At 40.2% G+C, this 19,235-nt stretch overlaps 1 protein-coding gene across 1 annotated transcript in view; it reads left to right on the forward strand.

The window, feature by feature from the left end:
• The first annotated feature begins 1,825 nt into the window (after positions 1–1,825).
• Positions 1,826–19,235, forward strand: part of LOC107712121 (double C2-like domain-containing protein beta) — a 236,772-nt gene continuing 219,362 nt past the window's right edge. The window contains exon 1 of the mRNA XM_016517264.1: positions 1,826–1,984. The gene's annotated coding sequence lies outside the window, so the exon portion shown is untranslated. The remainder of the gene's footprint in view (positions 1,985–19,235) is intronic.

Consider the following 19,235-nt stretch of genomic DNA (forward strand, 5'->3'; position numbering starts at 1 on the left):
ACACGTTATCTCCCACTGATAAAACTCAGTTCTGGGAAAATGACTATTCTCACACCCTTTATTCTTTATTGTGCAAGTTATTTTTTCGCTGTGAATGAACTAATTGCACTAGTAGTTTAAAATGCACTTTTTCCCCTTGCTGGGTAGCAGAAATTGGTGCCCTTGAGAAAGCATAATGTTTGCTTCCTGCATGCTTTTGGCTTTGGCACTAAACACAAAAGCTTCGGCTTCAACTACTGTATGTGCAAAGGTTTTGATGTGTGCATCAAACACGCAAAGAAAATAAGATGCACAATTCAGGAACGCTTTATTGCTATGTGATTGTTTGACCCTGCAAGCTAGTTCTGCATTATTTTGTCTGGTCAGTGGTTGTGTAAATGGAGATGGTAACTGATCAGATACAGCTGGGAAATGGTCTCTGTCAAGACTCCAGCAGCTGCTGTCAGCCCTGACATTTCAGAGCCTGCTGTCCATCACATCTTAATTGTCTTCCTGGCTACAGTGGGGCCTGGCCTGCCTAGCAGCAGTCTCTTGCTGTTATATCACCGTGAGAGTGACTGGCACCAGAGTGTAGTGTGCTCAGAACACCTCTAGAGCATTACGGTGTTTGTTTCACGGGGGTAATGTGTTTTGAAAGGATTGTTTGAATTTTTGATGTGTCAGTTGATTAAGTGCCACTGCCTTGAAAGTCATGGCCTGGTTTCAGTGAATGGCTGGATGTTGCAGTTGCTTGTCTGTTGGGTTCTGTGGTTTGAAATGAACAAGAATGAGCACAACTATACGCGTTTTTTTTTTTCATGAGGCTATGCCCTCCTTGTTTTACACTTAATGCGTGTGTGTTGAATGTTCAATAAGTTAGTGATCATAACAATATTGAAGAGAGAATATTTTTACCCCACCTAGCTCTTTTTTACATCATTAAGACTGTGTACCATTGTGATTTGTAGCTTCCATAGATTTGCACCAAACAGACAGAGAAAGCGATCTTCTGTGTATTACACACACACACACACACACACACACACACACATAAGTACGTATAGGGACATTTAAGAGGGTTTATTCTCCAAATAACTCTAATTTCATGTTGCAGAAAAATGTGTTTAAAAATTGTGTATGGTCTCTTGTTCTTGTTCCAAGTTACCTTCCTGTCCACATGTAAGATTGCAGTCATCCAAATGATGAAAAAGTATCACTGTAAACAATGTATTTTGCGACACCACGAAATAAATGATAGAGCATAATATGAAACAATAGACTTTTTATTTCGTCCATCCGATATATATAGTCATATCGCATAACAGCCCTATATTATAGTATTAATTATTATTTTGATTATTTTTTTTTTATATTCTCATTTTATTTTTTTTATTAGTAAAATGTGCTTTTATTTAAATGTTTCTATTTAGCCTTATTTTTATTTCAGTTTTAGTAATTTTTCAGTTTAACAGTTCCAATTTTTCATATAACATTTGTTTTATTTCAGCTTTATTTGTTACCAAAAACTCATTTTGTTCTGTTGATTTTTAAGTGTTTGTTAATAAGAACACTGATATCAAGTAATATTAGAAAGTTAATATTATTTATTATATTATATTATATTATATTATATTATGTTTTACAATAGAATATAGCTGGAATTGCTGAGATAGATTTTTAACAGTATTTAAAAAAAAAAAACCTCCAGGGCTTGAGAGCATGCTAAATAGCTGGACAGACAGCTGTAATGTTTTGGCACAACGCCTTGTCTTTAAGCACCTGCTTTAAATCACTCTATACTGAGCTGTGCTTAATTTGTTTTCATTTCCCTGCTCTTCAAAGGTGTGGAAACGTTCTGGAGCCTGGTTCTACAAAGCCTTGCCGAAGCATATTTGTCCCATTAAGGATTCAATTCTAGATAACAGGAAGCCAGTAATAGAAAGAGGAGAGCAGCTGCCAGTGGCCAGGAGTGCACCAATCAGCTACACATGGGCTCAAAGCAAAGGTTAGATTCTAATGTTTCTATTCTACTCTACTCTACCCTACCCTACCCTACCCTACCCTACCCTACCCTACTCTACTCTCTATGGAATGCTGAGTTTTAAAAACTGAATAGCTGAAATGCTCGTGCTTGGACCATAAAAGACTGTGGTATTAAAGGGGAAAACAGGATTAAATCTGGTCTGTGTCTTATCCCATTCCCCTTCTCTCCCATTACTTTTCTGTCTGATCTTTCCTTAAAGTTAAAGGCAAATATCCTTTTTACAACAAATCCCTTACATGAATATTCTGAGTCCAATACAAGTTGAGCTCATTTGGCAGCATTTATCTCACAGCATTGATTGCCACAAAAATTAATTTCGATTGTGTTCATCCTTTTCTTAATAAAAGTACAAATCTGAGTTACAGTCAATAGAAGTAAATGTGGCCAGTAATATAAATGTTAAAATATTGTTTCAATAGTATACAGTGGCCACAAGATGCAGACAATGTGTGTTTACATGATGTTAGTTTGAGGGGAAATCCTTTATGTACCCCTTATATAGGTTACCTACTTACTAAAATGTCCCAGACATGAGTATTATATTAAAAGTTTTAAACTCATTCAACACGCAGTTAAAAGCAATAGAATAAAAGTGCACCTGTAGAATGGAAGCACAATTATTCTAATAAAAAATTGTTTTGCTCAAATATTTTGCATTCAGAATGAAAGAACTTTAAATATATTCCCCCATTTATGACAACATCATAAACTGCAGTTCGAAGAGTGTGTTGCAGCAATATTGACAGACTTTTTAAAAAGCCAGTTTAAAGCCAATTTAAAGCCAGAGTTTGTTCAGTAAACTGCTGCTTAACAAAACAGCAACAAACATAGGCTATATATTTAAAAAATGGCTATTTCCCAGCTCTACCAAAAACCTACCGAACCTTGACTTCCTTGACTTGAACTTGTCTTTTTTGTGTACCCCTAGTAATTATGCCTCAATTGCTTCATTGTCAATTAGCTTAAATTGTATAGAACCTGGAATATTTGGACACACAAAAATGTATAAACACCATTGCATTAGATAAGAAAGATAGAAAAATTACACTATTCAATCAAACAAATTCACAAAAAAATGTTTGTTAGTTTAAATGGTAAAAAAGTACTTTGCTAGCACGTACCCACACTTTTTGGGATTTTAAGCTAACATTCTATACCTCTATACTGTGTGTGTAATTAGGCCATTGTAGCAGTTATCTAAATATACTGGTGAGGCTATAGATCTAAAGGTCAGTTAGCTTATTAAAACACCCCTTACTTTAGATGGGACATCCCATTCTCTGCCAGTGACGCTATTAATGAGCTCAGCCATCTTAAGGTGACCCCATTTAACCCTTCTCCAAATAAACAATCACTCTTACATTCATTTCAGGCTGAAACGCTCCTAGCTTCCAGGCACAGTTCTGCTTAACCTTGCAGAAATGCATTTAAGGGAGGATGAAAAGTGAAATATATGTAAAAAATAAACTCGCCATGGCATGAATTAAATGGACCCATCTGCAGTGTGTGATAAGCTTACTTATCAGAAGAATTAGGCAGTAGAAGAGTCCTACAGCATGTGAAGCAACGTCCCTCAAGCGTTGTTGCGTCTTGCAGTAAGGATGCTCAGAGGACCAATATATCATCATTTTATTACATATAATAAAACTTGTGACCCATAAGAGTTTACAGTCACACAGTTTCTCATGCATTTGATTATCTCCGACATGCAAATAAGATGTTCAGAAATGTTCATCAATTCCACATATGGTGGTGCTTTATAGCTTTACAAAGATGTATCGTTGGAGTGGTTCACTTTGGCAGGCGCACATCTGTTCATATGTTACTGGACTGCAATTCATATGTGGTTGACATGAGTTTTCTTTTCCTTTTTTGTCAAACCAGCCTTAGAGCACCAAATGTGGCTTAGTGCCATCCACGCGTGCTTTAGAGCGAGAAATGTATGAGATGCATTAGTGTCGTAGGGGTGGACACCTTTTCTGACTGTATCCATTTAAAGGATGACTGAATAAATGAGGTCTGAAAGGATTTTGGTGGGACTAACGTAGAGTAATACCTCCATACCAGCTGCTGCTATTATGCATGAGCGTATCAGAGGTTGTTACTGAATGAAGCGTGATAAAAGCACACGTTGATTTAGGAACTGACCATTTGATAAAATACACTTTTAAAAAAAAATTGATTTAAAAAAAAAAAAATTATTTTTGTAGCATTTTAGGTTCAACAATGAATTGTGTTCTTATCAAGAACCATATTTGACTGTATGCTTGTGTATTTTTCATGTTTGGCTTCTTAAGTTGCTGATATGCTTCTTTGCAGATTAAAAAATGTGTATATAGTCCCATGTGTATATAGTCCCACCAAAAGCCTTTCAGACACATCAACGATGACGGGGACCGCCGGCCTGCTGACTGTGCGCGAGGTGCCCTCGAGCGTACGCCGCTCTATCACCCTCCGGGGCGCCAGGCCCGCTCTCTCCGGCATCGCGCAAACGATGCTTCAGCTAACTCCACCGCTTCTACCAGCTCGGCAATGTCGAGGGGATTCCTCATACTGACAGGACGTCGCATTGATCTCGGTAGGGCCCGAAGCAGCCGATCGACGATCACCCTCTCCACTACCTGATCGGCGGACGGGGCTCCGGCCAGCAGCCACAGGTGTGCGAGCTGCGCTGCCTGGGGGCGCACAGGTCTTCGCTCATCGTAAGTCCACTGATGGAACTGCTGGGCAGCGCAGGTCGGAGACAGGCCCACCCGGGCGAGGATCTCGGCTTTCAGGTCCTCATACCGTTCGTTACGTGGGGCTTGTAAGGAATAATAGGCTCTCTGTGCTTCCCCCGTGAGAAAGGGAGCGATGATGCGAGCCCACTCTTCTTTTATCCATCCCTCCCGGACAGCAATGACCTCAAACGTATGGAGGTAAGCCTCAACATCATCTTGGTCCGTCAACCTCAGTAAGCATTGGTGCGCTTTGCTGGTGGCGTCCGGGAGGGGGGAATGCCCCGCTGTGCTAACCTGTAGCTGCTCAACTACCATTGCCAACGAGCTCCAGGTGTGCTGGCCATTATGCTCAGGTGTTCGCAGTCGGTGATTAGTACACTATATTTCAAGTGTTCTGAACCGGTTCTAGGGGTGTGCCATATCATACCATCCACGATAACACCAGTATACATTTTTACATGATAAAAAAAGTGTCATATCGCGATATCAATGATATAGCGATGCAATGATGTATTTACTAGGGATGCACCGAATGTTAGTCAGCTGAAATTATTCTGCCGAAAATAGAAAAAAAAGCTCTTTCAGTGTGAATAAGCAAAAAGACAGAGTAAATTGTACCGAACAATGACGTGACGCGATCAAATAGAGGCGCGCACTAATGCAGCAGACATGACGGCAGTGTGGAAGCATTTAAAACTGTCAGAGAAAGATGCAAAAATCATTACAAGCACCGACAGCGAGAGCGAGACTGCTTAGTGCTGCATCTCATGTCTCCGAAGAGAAGAGGAAGGGGTGGTTGTTGCTGGTTACTGTATGATGATTAAAATCGCGAAATGGCCTTAAACAATTAAAATACACTGCAGAACGTTATGTTTTCTAATACACGCATGAATTGCATGTGTTCAAACAGCCCTGCACGAGCTCGCGGCGCTGTCTCATTAGCCAGGGTTCAAAGTCTGAAAACTGTGAAAGACAACCATCGCCATCTTCAGCATCATCTTACGCCTCTGCTTCACTGTCCATTCCTCCCATAGGAAAATGGACCAATGCAGGTTTGAGACAAGCTCTGACTAATTCAGACCCGGTTTTCGCGGCGGATGAGTAAAGCCGATCTCTACAGTCTTTACGTCTCGCTGGAACACACTAACACTCCTTCAAAGACAAGTAGAGTCCGTAAGAATAAAACCTCTCATGTTTCTGGCACTTTATCTTCATCCAGGTCCAGCTCCAGCCCCCCCACCGCGATCGAAGAGAAACAGCAGCCATCAGCAAGCCGGGGCCACGCCCCAGACTCCGCCCTTCCAGATCCTGTACTGCCTCAATCCTCAGCTCCTTCAGGCACCGCGCTGCCCGCTGCATCGCACGCTAACATATCCTATCTCCCCTTTTCTACCCTTCCTGCTTCTTTTAATCTAGCTCCGGCGGCAGACGCTAGCGTGAGGATGCCTCCGCTGGCCACTAAAGCCCAGCTACCCGACCACTTCCCTTCTACAACCTCTGCTCCCTTTTTCTCTCAGTGGCCTGCAGCCCCCACCGTAGACGCCGGCTCAAGACAATACCTGCCAGCGATGCAAGCTAACTGGCCTCCTCCCTCTTTTCCTTCGACTTCTTCTCACTCCCTTCCTCAAGCTCCAGGGGCTAGTGCAAGCGTGAGGCTGCCTCCGCTTTCAGTCACAGCCCCCATTTCCCTCCCTTCCAGCTCTGCTTTACATTCTAAAACTCCGTTCACTTTACTATCTGCTACATCGCTTCCTGCCCCACCGAATGCCGTCGCTTCAGAACCACCCCCGGTGACCCACAACATTAGGTCTCAGACCCTCGCAGGTGCAGATATCGATCTCTCATCTCTGCTTTCTCTCCTCCCCGTTGCCGAATCTAATCGGCAAATAGTTTGCGGGAATTTCTCCGGGAAAAAACCCCGCTCCTAACTCATCTCGCATCCTCTCATTCTCCGAATTCACTATCGCTTTCAGCCGCTACACAGACGTAATTTGCTCAGTTTTTCCCCATCGACGGCGCGAAATCAACGATTATCTGGCCATAGTCACAGAACTCGCGCTGTCCTACGGAGGAGGTCATTTCTATACATAACACAAATTATTCTCTGCTAAATGTACGGTTCGCTTGGCCAGTGGAATCAGTGCCCCTACTGGGGCGCGCCGGACCCTGATCTCCACAACAGAGTGTTTTTAGGATGTCGTAACATAACATGTGCACTCTGCAGGTCGTTATCCCACCCCACTACTTCATGCCCTCAAGTTAATCCCGCTATCCCTGCCTGCCCAGACACGGCCCAACCCAAATCCACCAGCTATGTCCCACGCTCTTCAACTATTAATGCAGATCCGGACTCTAAGGGAGGTTCAAGGCCTCCCTTCTCAGTCGCTGGTCAGGTCTGTCTCAATTTCAACGGGGGGAAATGCAGTTGACAACGTTGTAAGTTTCTTCATGCCTGTAATTATTGCGGCGGAGCTCATGCCCGTCTGGTATGCCCAGTCTACCAAGCTGTCAATAAAAAATAAAAAAACTACTTATCGACTCCAGTCAATATTTCTCGGCTATCCACAGAATTATCCCATCACCCAGACACTAACTTCACTAATAACCTTCTTCAAGACCAGAAAGTAGGTATTAATCCCGGCCCCCTCTCCCAGATCATCATTTGCGACAATCTCCAATCTGCACTTGCAGAACCAGACGTAGTGACTAATCTGATCAAAAAAGAAATCGAATCCGGCTTCATGATCGGCCCTTTCGATGCGCCCCCTTTAGAGTTTTTTCGCATCAGCCCCATCAGCGTAGCCATTAGGAAATTTTCTAGGAAAAAAAACGCTTGATTATCGATCTATCAGCTCCACGTACTTCCCTATTTTCCAGCATAAACAGCCTCATTCCCCTTGAGGAATACTCATTGCACTACCACGATATAGATCAAGCGATGCATGGCTGGCCAAAGTAGACATCACTTCTGCTTTCAAGGTGATGCCTATCCACCCAGACTTTTGGCATCTATTCGGAATTCGCTTGCAAGGAAAACTATATTTCTTAGTATGCCTAAAATTTTCGATAAGTTATCAGAGACCATTTGCTGGATTCTCTCTAACAATTACTCCATTCACCACGTCATTCACCTGCTCAACGATTTCCTAATCATCTCACCTCCCGATGCTATCCCAGCCGCAAATATCTTGATGGTCCAAAATGTTTTCGCCGAGCTGGGGATTCCCAATGCTCGGGAGAAAACTTCAGGGCCAACACAATCCATCAAATTTTTGGGCATCAATTTAGATTGTCAAATTTCAGGCCTCTCTGCCAAAAGTATATTTTTGTTATAATTAATTATTTTTTAAATAATTTTAGTTGCTTCCGCTTTAGTAGAAAGCCGAAATTGTTCTAAACGCGAGCTTCTATCTCTGCTCGGTCACCTCAATTTCGCAATGCACATAATTCCCCAAGGCCGCCCCTTCATCTCACATCTCCTCACACTCGCATCATCGGTTCAGGCTCTAGAAGACCAAATTATCTTAACTCACGCATGTTGCCACAAACTCAGCTTATGGTTAACCTTCCTTAAACAATGGAACGGCCTATCTTTCTTTTACAATGATCTCGTTTATTCCCCCAACGACATTCAACTGTTCACTGATGCGGCCCCCTCCGTCAATTTCGTTTTTTTTTTTATCAAGGTCGTTGGTTCGCATCTCCTTGGCCCCCTCAGCTGCTAGATGCTCATCAGTCCTCAGCACTGTTCGAGCTCTATCCTTTGGTCGTCGCTGCCTTCCAGTTAGGGGAAAGATTGGTCGGCAAGCAGCATCTTAGTTCACTGCGATAACGAAGCAGCTGTCCACTGCATAAATAAAGGGCGTTCTCATTCCTCTGCCCTAATGCCACTCCTAAGGTGTCTAATTTGGATTTCAGCATGCGATCAGTTTATTATAACTGCTAAACACGTTCCTGGATCAAAAAATCTAATTGCTGACTCTCTTTCTCGTTTTATGTTTCAGAGATTCAGAGCGCTGGTTCCAGAGGCGGACCCATCTCCTACCCCAGTTCCTCACTATTCTCAACTCATCTTCCCATAAATCATCCCTTAAATCCCCTCCTCAACGCGTCACTCGATTTGATCCTCCAAGCAGTTTCACCCAAAACCATCCAATCTTATTTAACTGCTTGGAGATGCTTTAAAGCTTTCCACCTCTCGTACAGCCTGCCATTTCCTGATTTCTCCCTCCTCTCGGTCACATCTTTCGTCACCTACCTTAAGACCTGTAAGAATCTCCAAGCCCATTCCATCAAAGGTCATCTAAGCAGCATCCAATTGTTTCACGCATTAATCTACGCCGCCCCCTCTCCCGAAATAAACAATTCTCAAACATCTCTTTTGATCAAAAGAATTCAGCGCTCTCATCCTCCAAGCCCGGATGCTAGACAACCGATAACTTTAGACATTCTTTCTAAATGTATCCACTTTCTGCGCACAGGGTACCACTCACGTCATACCGCTCGTACACTTGATGCAATGTTCATACTGGCTTTTTTCGGTTTCCTGAGATGCTCGGAATTCACAATAACTTCTAAATTCAACCCCAAACTCCATCCAACCGTCTCCGACCTTTCCGTGCTCGACAGCGAAACCATCTCCTTTTTCATCAAGCAAAATAAATCAGATCGGGAAAAAATAGGTCACTACGTTTATATTTTCAACCTCCCATCACCAAGCCTGCCCTTTTTTCTTACCTCCAATTCAGAAGCTCTCAGTCTACATCCTCTCTCGGCCCTCTTTTTGTCGATGACTGTAACCACCCCGTCACACGTTTTTGGTTTCAAAAACATCTAAAACTAACCCTCGTCCAATCAGGCATACCTTGCAGAAAGATTTTCCAGCCATTCCTTCCGAATCGGGGCAGCAACCACAGCAGCTCAAAAAGGCCTCTCACAGTAGCAGATCCAAGCTCTCGAGAGCTACATCAAGACCAATAATTTTCACATAAAGAAAGCACATCTAACTCTGATCAGTTAAAAAAAACCTAATTTGATACTGAGTCATCATATAGTTTATTTTCAGGATTCGTTCACTAATCTGAACCACTTGGTTCAGACTCACTCAGACTCAACTCACAGACTCAATATAGCCAATAACAACATCTCTTTTGAGGGGAATATTTTCTGTAAATAAGTATCTGTTATAAAATGTTGTGTTGTTACACAAAGCAATCATATGAATCAGAAACTCTAATGGACTCTTTTATAGTGCTTTTGTGTCCTTTTTTGAAACTTGATTATTTATTTATTTTGGTCCTGGTTGAATGTAATTTCATAGAAAAAAGCAACCAGCACAGTCGAGAATTTCTTGTTTTTGTGTTCCAAGGAATTCATACAGCTTTGGAGCTTTCTGGGTTAAACAATACTTAACTTTCTGAGTAAATAATAGCAGAACTTTTTGAACAAACTATTCCTTTACCAAAGTTTTTTTTTCTGTAAATACTTTTTATTGAGTTTTGACATATACAATTACATTAACAACCATCACACCCTCCCCCCCACATACACACGACTTAATAAAAAAAATGCTATGAGGGTTCAGATCAAGCAGTGCCTCGATAGGAGAGGAAGGTGGTATTTCTTGGGTAAGAGACAAATATCTTCTTGATGAAACTCCTAATCTGCAGGAATCTAAAAAAGTGGGGCCTAGGTAAAGCAAAATGACATCTAAGATCTTCAAAAGAGCAAAAAGTATTATCTAAGTATAGATCTTTTAGGAGCCTAATCCCCCTCTCTTCCCAGACATAAAAAGCAGAGTCCGTATAGGATGGTGGGAATAGACAGTTAGAAACAATGGGACCTAGAATAGAAGCTGATTGTAAACCAAAATGTCTTCTAAATTGGGCCCAAATTTTTGAGTGTGAGCCAGTACAGGATTAGAGGAGAATATATAATTTTTCCCCATTAGGGGGAGTGAAGAGCATACTAGGGAGCTAAGTTTGAAGTTAGTACAAGATTGTTCCCCTTGCACCCACAAAGGGGTGTTTGGGGAATCTACATCAGAAAACCAATAGATTATTTTCTGAAAGTTACTTGCCCAATAATAAAATTAAAAATTAGGTAGCGCCATCCCTCCATTGCATTTTAATCTCTGTAAGAAAGTCTTCCTAATGCGAGGGGTCTTATTCTCCCACAGTAAGGAGGCAATTAAACTATCCAATTTAGTAAAGAAAACTTTCCTGATAAAAATAGGGATATTTGAAAATAAATACAGAAACCGAAGAAGAACAGACATTTTGATTAGGTTGGTGCGACCTGCTAAAGACAAGGGAAGAGAAGACCATCTCGCAAAATCTTTTTTACATTGATCCAAAAGTTGGCAAAAATTTGCCTTAAACAAATTATAAAATGTCTTTGTTACTTGTACACCCAAGTATTTGAAGCCCTCATGTACTATTCTAAATGGAATAGAGGAGGAGTCTCTACAGGAGGTCGGAGTGATTGGGAAAAACTCACTTTTACTCATGTTAAGCTTATAGCCAGAAATATTGCCAAACTCTTTTAAGAGCGAAATAATTTGAGGAATTGAGGAGGTTGGGCTTGTTACATATAATAAAACATCGTCCGCATATAATGAAATTTTATGCTCCGTACCATGTTGTGTAATACCTTTGAAATTAGGAGACTGACGGATCGCAGCAGCCAAGGGTTCAATTGATATGGCGAATAACAAGGGAGAGAGAGGGCACCCTTGCCTGGTGCCCCGTTGTAAGGAGAAATACTCAGAGTGTACATTGTTTGTGCACACTGAGGCAACCGGGGAGGTATATAACAGTCTAACCCATGAAACTAGGTCTGTAGGGAAACCAAACTGTGAGTGTGGTAAAAAGGTATTCCCACTCTACTCTATCGAACGCCTTTTCAGCGTCGAGAGAGATCACTGCTTCATGTTCGCCTGAGGAAGAATTTGTGTAAATTACATTATATAAGCGTCGCAAAATATTAAAGGGGTTACAGCCTCGAATAAATCCTGTTTGGTCATTTGAAATTATAGTAGGGAGAATGGGTTCCATGCGTAGCGCAAGAATTTTGGATAAAATTTTTAAATCTGCGTTCAGAAGTGAAATTGGCCTGTATGATTCGCAATGAGTGGGATCTTTGCCTTCCTTTGGGATAAGAGAAATTGAAGCTTGTATAAGCGTTAAAGGGAGAGTCCCTCTATTAAAAGATTCATTATAAACTGCCATAAGAAGTGGGCCCAGTAAAGCTGCAAACTTCTTATAAAACTCTATCTAGAAACCATCAGGTCCCGGAGCTTTACTACTCTGCATTGCCGCAATAGCCTCTGTAACTTCAACTGTATCTATGGGTCTGCCCAGGTCAGAGTGGTGGTCTGAATTAATAGTGGGTAAACTTATTTTTTTAAAGAAGGACTCTAAAATTGCAGAATCATTAGGGTACTCTGAAGTATATAGGTTAGAGTAAAAATGGACAAAGCTGTCATTAATATCCTGTAGAGTATATGCCATGGATCCAGACGGGGCCTTAATATGAGTAATTATTTTTGAATTATTTGATTGACGAGACTGAAAAGCTAGTAATTTACTGGCTTTGTCCCCAAATTCATAAAATGAGTGACGAGTTTTTAATAACCTCTTCTCTTCTTGTTTAGTTGACAACAAGTTATATTTGGACTGTAGGCTTATTCTTTCTTTATACAAGGGGGGGCTAGGAGAGACGGCGTACTGTTCATCAAGCCTGCTAATGGCTTCTGAAATATCCTTGAGCTTTGAGAGTTCTTGCTTCTTGGCATAGGAGGAGAAAGAAATTATTTTGCCCCGCAAGTATGCTTTTAATGCTTCCCATAGTATACTCCTAGATATGTCAGACTTGTCATTTAACTCCAGGTAAATATTAATCTCTTTGGTTAAATAAGTAATGAATTCTTCATCTGCTAGGAGCAAAGAATTTAGTCTCCACGGTTTAAAAGAGGAATGCTGAGTTGGTAAACTCAGCACAAAAGAGGAGGGGGCATGATCAGATATAACAATGCTATGGTACATACTAGATGAGACAAAGGGCATGAGACTCTTATCCACCAAGAAAAAATCAATGCGGCTGTATGAGTGATGAACAGGCAAGAAAAAGGAAAATGTCCTGGAAGAAGGGAAAAGAAATCTCCAGGGGTCTACTAGTCCAAATTGATCACAGAGATTCTTAATGTTTGTAACTGCCTTAGAAGGCTGTATAACTTTGGAGGAGGATCTATCCAATAATGTGTTCAGAACACAGTTAAAGTCCCCACCTATTATTAATGCATAATCGTCAGCTGATGGAATAGATGTGAAGACCTTGGTGAAAAAATTGCTGTCATCAAAGTTTGGAGCATAAATGTTAACAAGAATTACTTGTTTGTCAAGCAGGCGGCCTGTAACGATAACAAAGCGACAGGAGGAGTCACTGATAACCTTTTCACTGGTGAAAGAAATGCTCTTCCTAATGAGGATAGCCGTACCTCTGCCTTTTGCATTGAAACTCGAGTGAAATACCTGACCTCCCCAACTCCGCCTTAGTTTAATTACATCTGAGTTAAGAATATGGATTTCTTGTAGAAAAACTATGTCTGCGCTCAGTTGCCGTAAGTGAGAAAAAATCTTATTTCTTTTAATGACATTGTTCATGCCTTTTACGTTCCACGTTATGAAATTTACATCACATTTATTGAACTTGGACATATTATCAAAGAATAATTCTAAGTGATAAAGACAATAATACTGAATCCGTTATAGCAAACCACGTGAGCACATTGAATCCGAACAACATTGTGAAAAGAAAGAAAGAGGAAAAAAAAAAAAAAAAGGCCGGGCTATTATTCCCCCCCCCCCTTGTCCCAAACGATGTATTAACACCCTCACCCTCACACAACAAACATCTGCTGGTATACTAAGAACCATAACTCACCAGCTCTTGTTTCTGCTCCCTTGGAACTTAATTGTCGTTGAAAACAAAAACAAACGACATTTTGAATGTGAAATTAAGAGTGTGGATCAGTCCAAACTAAAATTAGTCTCTCCATTTTCCATCGCATAACGTAACTTACTCGAACCATAAAGTTATCCAAGCGTGACGCTGAATTAAGTAAGATCGGAGACACAATCTCTGTCGCGATGCTCATTCCTACTCACTTGCTGAAGGGGGGACAATTCCCCTCACAAATTCCAAAGCCCGTTGTGGACAGTCAAAAAAATGTCTCGTTCCATCATGATTGATCCGTAGCCGTGCAGGGAAAAGCAAGCCGAATTCAATTCCCGCTCCTCTGAGTTGAGCTTTGACCTGCTTAAAAGCCGCTCTCCGCTTTGCGACTTCAGCGCTGACATCGGGGTAAAAGTGTATACGCGATCCTTTGCATAACACCTGTCCCCTTTCTCGTGCCAACCGGAGAATCAGTTCCCTCACCTGGTAATGATGCAATCGCACGATGAACGGTCTGGGAGCCTGATTAGCTTTCGGCGGCGGGGCTAGGGAACGATGAGCTCTGTCCACCTCCGGCTTCTTGGCAAAACTCTGCTCCCCGAATACTTAGAGTAACATTCCTTCAATAAATGCAGAGGGATGAGTACCTTCGGAGCCCTCGGGGATACCAATCACACGAACATTATTTCTTCTGGATCAATTTTCCAAGTCGTCGAGTTTGGCCCTCAGTCTTTCATTATCTTTCGACAGCGTTGAACACGTAGATTCCAGGGCAGTAACCCGACCATCCACGTCGGTAAGGGAATCTTCCACATCCTTCAGCTTTGTTTTTTGCTCTAATAATGAAGTTTTCACCGCAGATATAGATGATTTAAGCTCTGCTAGAATCTCCACTCTGAGCGCCGCTACCTCAGATCGAATACCGCCTAGGAGCTCTCTGATATCCCCCTGGCACGAGGCGGCCCCGTCCACACTCTGCGTATCACCCGCATCCTCAGTATTATCAGTCGTTTTTTTAGTATTATTTCTAGGCATGTTATTCTACTAAGGGTTGCAAGTGGTATTTTCAAGTTATGTCACTTAATAAGTGCTAAATAAGCCGTTAAATAATTAGAAATGTGCGGAGCAGAAACTTTACGACTTCTCACGCCGCCATCTTATCGGAAGTCCCCTTTACCAAAGTTTTTAACAAAGCTTTTCAACCTGGAACGTCTCCAACAAATATGATTTGATAATGGCAGTGTAAATGCTTTACAGTCACCTGTCTTGCATACACACTCAGTCACGAACAGCAGATTGTGACTTTTAGGATCTGATTTGTCATGTGGTGGTGAATTTGACTCTGTGTAGCTACACTGAATCTTCAGTGGCCTGTAGCACGAAGCGAGATGAACAAACTAGCAGAGTAAGTTTAGAGTTGGCAAAACCCGATAAAGCCAACCCGGTTTAGATCAGGTTCAGCTGTAAACTGCTTTAATTTGGAGCGCGAGATACGAGGGATTAGCTTCATTGCATCAGATATATGTCACTGTGCTCACAGCTGATTGGTCCAGTTTGGGTTTGCAATCTCTAACCCAGAATAAAACATGCTCTGGAGCAGGGTAACCATGTAGTGTAAGTTACCATGGTGACGAAATCACCATCTTCCAGGTGACCAGGTGACCATCTTCTTGAGCTCAAAAACTCAGAGTTTGCTCAAACTAAACGTGAACTTACCTGGGTAAAAACTAAAACCGACTTTGTGCTACATGCCACAGAAGAGAAGGGTAAAATCTCCGGTACATAGATGTTAAAGGGGTCATATGATGCTGCTAAAAAGAACAGTATTTTGTGTATTTGGTATAATGAAATGTGTTTATGCGGTTTAAGGTTTAAAAAACACATTATTTTCCACATCATATTAACAATAATAAATCATTCTTATTGGAATAATGGAAGACAAAAACAAAACCTACATTTGTGAAGCTATTTTGGGACAAGGTTATATGTCATGTGTCTTGTAATAGTATTGACTCAGCCTACACAGAGTAAATGTATCTAATTTTGTTTTTTGTTTTTTTCCATGAAGAAGTGCAATAACATTGATAGAATAATATTAAATCTGGTATTGATCTTGTTGAAATTATTAAACAGAGCATGTTTGCTCTGGTATTTTGAAGCCAGCAGTTAAATTTGTTTTCAGATAGTATTACAAAAAATGCAGAGACAGAGACAAATGTATTTAAAGAAATGCTTCAGGTTTAAAAAAAAATGTTCAGCTCTATCTCTGGCTTATTGTAGATTAGATTACAACAAAATTATTCCATTTGTAAATGCAGAAGAAAAACATTAGTTTGGAATTAAAGAAAGTGCTTTTAACAAATTGCAAGCTTCACATTTCTGCAGTTAAATCCTCTGGAGATCTGCTACAGATGCCGTCGATAGAGCTTAACTTGTATTGAATCTGGAACATCCTTTAAGGCTAACAGGTCAAACTCATCACGTCTAAACAAATGTAACAGAGCGATATAGATACACTTTAGAATGAATATCTTTCTGTTCAGCTGATGGTTAGATTAGGTAAAGTTTCAGTCAGTCTGATGTGATTGGACATGCAGGTGAAGCACTTCCCATCCCAGATGCTCGGGGGGACAGAAAGGAGAATGAAGATTATCTAAACATTCGCTCTGCTGCTTTCAGATTTAAACAGTGATTTCATAAATTAAACTTTTTCATTTTAAGTTCTGCTTCGTGAAGTTGTTTTCCAATTCTCAGTCATCCATTTTAATAAAAATAATCTACAAATAATTACTCTGGATATGGAAACACCTTACAGATAGTGTCTTATCTGTCATAAGCTTTTAACATCAAACACGCTCAGTGCTACAGAAAATACTGCCGAAAATGTAGATAACACCCCTACATCTTCAGCTGTTTTTCTTCATCATCATTGATCTTCCACTCTCTGCCTGCCAGAATAATTTCTATATACTTAGGAATTAATTCTGGATGGTTAATCAGGCTAAATGTATGTAAATTTGTAAAATACAGCTCATAGGAATTTCATGAAAACCTAGCATCTGGCAGCCATAACAGATTTGGGCAGTGGCGAGCGGTGACTTTTTTAACTGGGTTAAAAGCCCCCCCCCCCAATCGGCTTTTAGGACACACTCAAAGAAGGAAACCTCGTGGCAGGTGTCGATTTAAAAGTAGCCTATGCACATTTCCTACATTAATTGTAAATGAAATTCATCTCCAGGGCTCGACAATAAGGACTGCCCGATGGCCCAGGGCCAGCGTGAAAGATGTTCGCGACAGTAGACGGATTTGTCACTTGCCCGATCGGGCCACTGCAGCGTCGTCACAACATTTTATCATTTGCATGTGTTTTTAAGACTTGTTCATTTAAAAATTCAAGCGATTAAAAAGCATTTGGGCATGAAAGACAACTCCTTCCAGTACTCGCGTGCTGTGTTCTGTGTGAACAGCGCGCGCACAGACAGCCGCGTCTCTGACACCAGTGTTAATTTTGACAGCAAATTTTGTTGTAGTTTTAGTCATAGTCTTTGACTAAAATGCCATTTAGTTTGTCGTATTTTAGTCATCTGAATTGTTTTTAGTTTTAGTCTAGTTTTAGTCGACTAAATATTATAAGATTGTAGTTAATTAGTAGTAGTAATTAACTGAAGTAACTAAAGTAAATTAACTAAACTAAGTAGTAGTTTTTAGTAGTAAATTTAGTTGGCTAAAATCTAATGGGGTTAGTTACAGTGCATTTATTAAGCATTTCTCTAAAATTTCCAAACTCATTATATAGGTTTGATATTAAGGTTTTATCATGATAGACACCGATTTAACTGCGGTGACACACAACATGCCTTTATGTTAAAATTAAATAAAACCACTTCTCATAAAGAACAAGAACATGGTCTTCTTTTTAATGAAATACCAATGGTTATATAGGCTAATTATGCATTCTTTATAGCAACTTGTTTACCGTATTCTTCATTATTTCAAGCAGACATCTTTATTTCTATAAATAAATTTAGATTCATCTTTAGGGCTACTAAAGTTTTTCAGTTAAGGGCAGTGAGTGATTTTCTGTCTTTCTGTTGTTGCTTGATTAACATCAATGACTCGGACAATAGCAACTAAATTAGGCTGCTGTCCCTTTAAAACTGAATGCACAGCTACAATGGATGCAATGTACTGATACATGGTCTCCCTACTGTTTAAGACGTAATCAACTTTGTTTACGTGAATACTCGTCAAAACGGACAATTCGACATCATTTTGTATGTAATTCTCCGTTCATGCGCAGCAAGTGTATGTTAGCTTATGTCCTGCCAGTTCATATGTACGCAATCTAACCGCCGAACCACGCATCAGATTCGTTCTGAATGAATCTCTTCTCAAATCATTCCTCCCCAACATTTTCGTCTCGTTTTTATTCGTTGACGAATATGTCAATAGATTTACATCATAGTTTTTGTCATTTTTTTAGTTGAGTTTTAGTTCGTTATCGTCTCGTTGTCGTCGGTGAAAAAAATGTCGTTGATATAAATTATTCGTCAAGGAAATTAACACTGTCTGACATGCACGAGCCCCTGAACGGGCAAATACATACAAAAGTATGTCAAAATACCCGTCCTGGCAAGTAACTTTGTAGCTTTAACAGTGATTAATCTATATTAAATTTATACACTGCAGTACAGATGCACCGATCTACCGGACATTTTTTGTTTTATTTCAGACTATCTTCTGTTCCGTGCTTGCACACAAACTGCACTGCAATAATTTCCCCAATGGCCATTTGTGTGGAAATATTACGTTGTTATTATTATACTTAGTCTGTAAACGGCCATTAACAGAGGCCAGAGATGCTGAAGATGGACACAAAGAGGAGAAAATACTGTAGCAGACAGAACAAGATCACTGTTCACTATGTGCAAAATATAGGACGAAAATCCAAACATTGAATTTTATATGAATATGTTTCTGAGGGGAACGGAACTGACTGTTTTTAGAAATGGCGTTTTCTTTTCATTTTGTCTCCGTATGATGCATTTAAATTAGTGTTAATACACGATACAGTCTAATATAAATCAAACATTGCACTTTTTTTGCACTTCAAGGTGCAACACAGAGTGAAGAATATGCAAATGTTATTTTATATGTGATTTTTCCATTTCTGTACCTGAACATCTACAAACATAAAAACCTAAAGCATCATTTCATTTCTATTTTTGTGCTATAGGCCTATACTTAATTGTGCAATTACTTGTAATTTGTTCATTTGTTCTTATTTACTGGCTGTCACTTGTCTTTAATAATGTTTAAACTTTATATTTATGTTTATTTTTGTCTAGTGACTTTTGCTGTGGTATCGAAATTGAAATAGAAAATTGTAAAATTTAATTGGTATTTAAAATATTGGTGTCATATAAGCTTATTTATTAGAATACAAGATAACAGATCAAAAACAATTATAACAGCAACTATTTTATTTTTTGTGGCAGGGCCAGCGAAAATGTTGGCAGGGCAATTAAAAATTTGAA

Source organism: Sinocyclocheilus rhinocerous, unplaced genomic scaffold, assembly GCF_001515625.1.
Source record: "Sinocyclocheilus rhinocerous isolate Xijiao unplaced genomic scaffold, SAMN03320098_v1.1 scaffold1319, whole genome shotgun sequence".
In the NCBI taxonomy this organism is placed as follows: Eukaryota; Metazoa; Chordata; class Actinopteri; order Cypriniformes; family Cyprinidae; genus Sinocyclocheilus; species Sinocyclocheilus rhinocerous.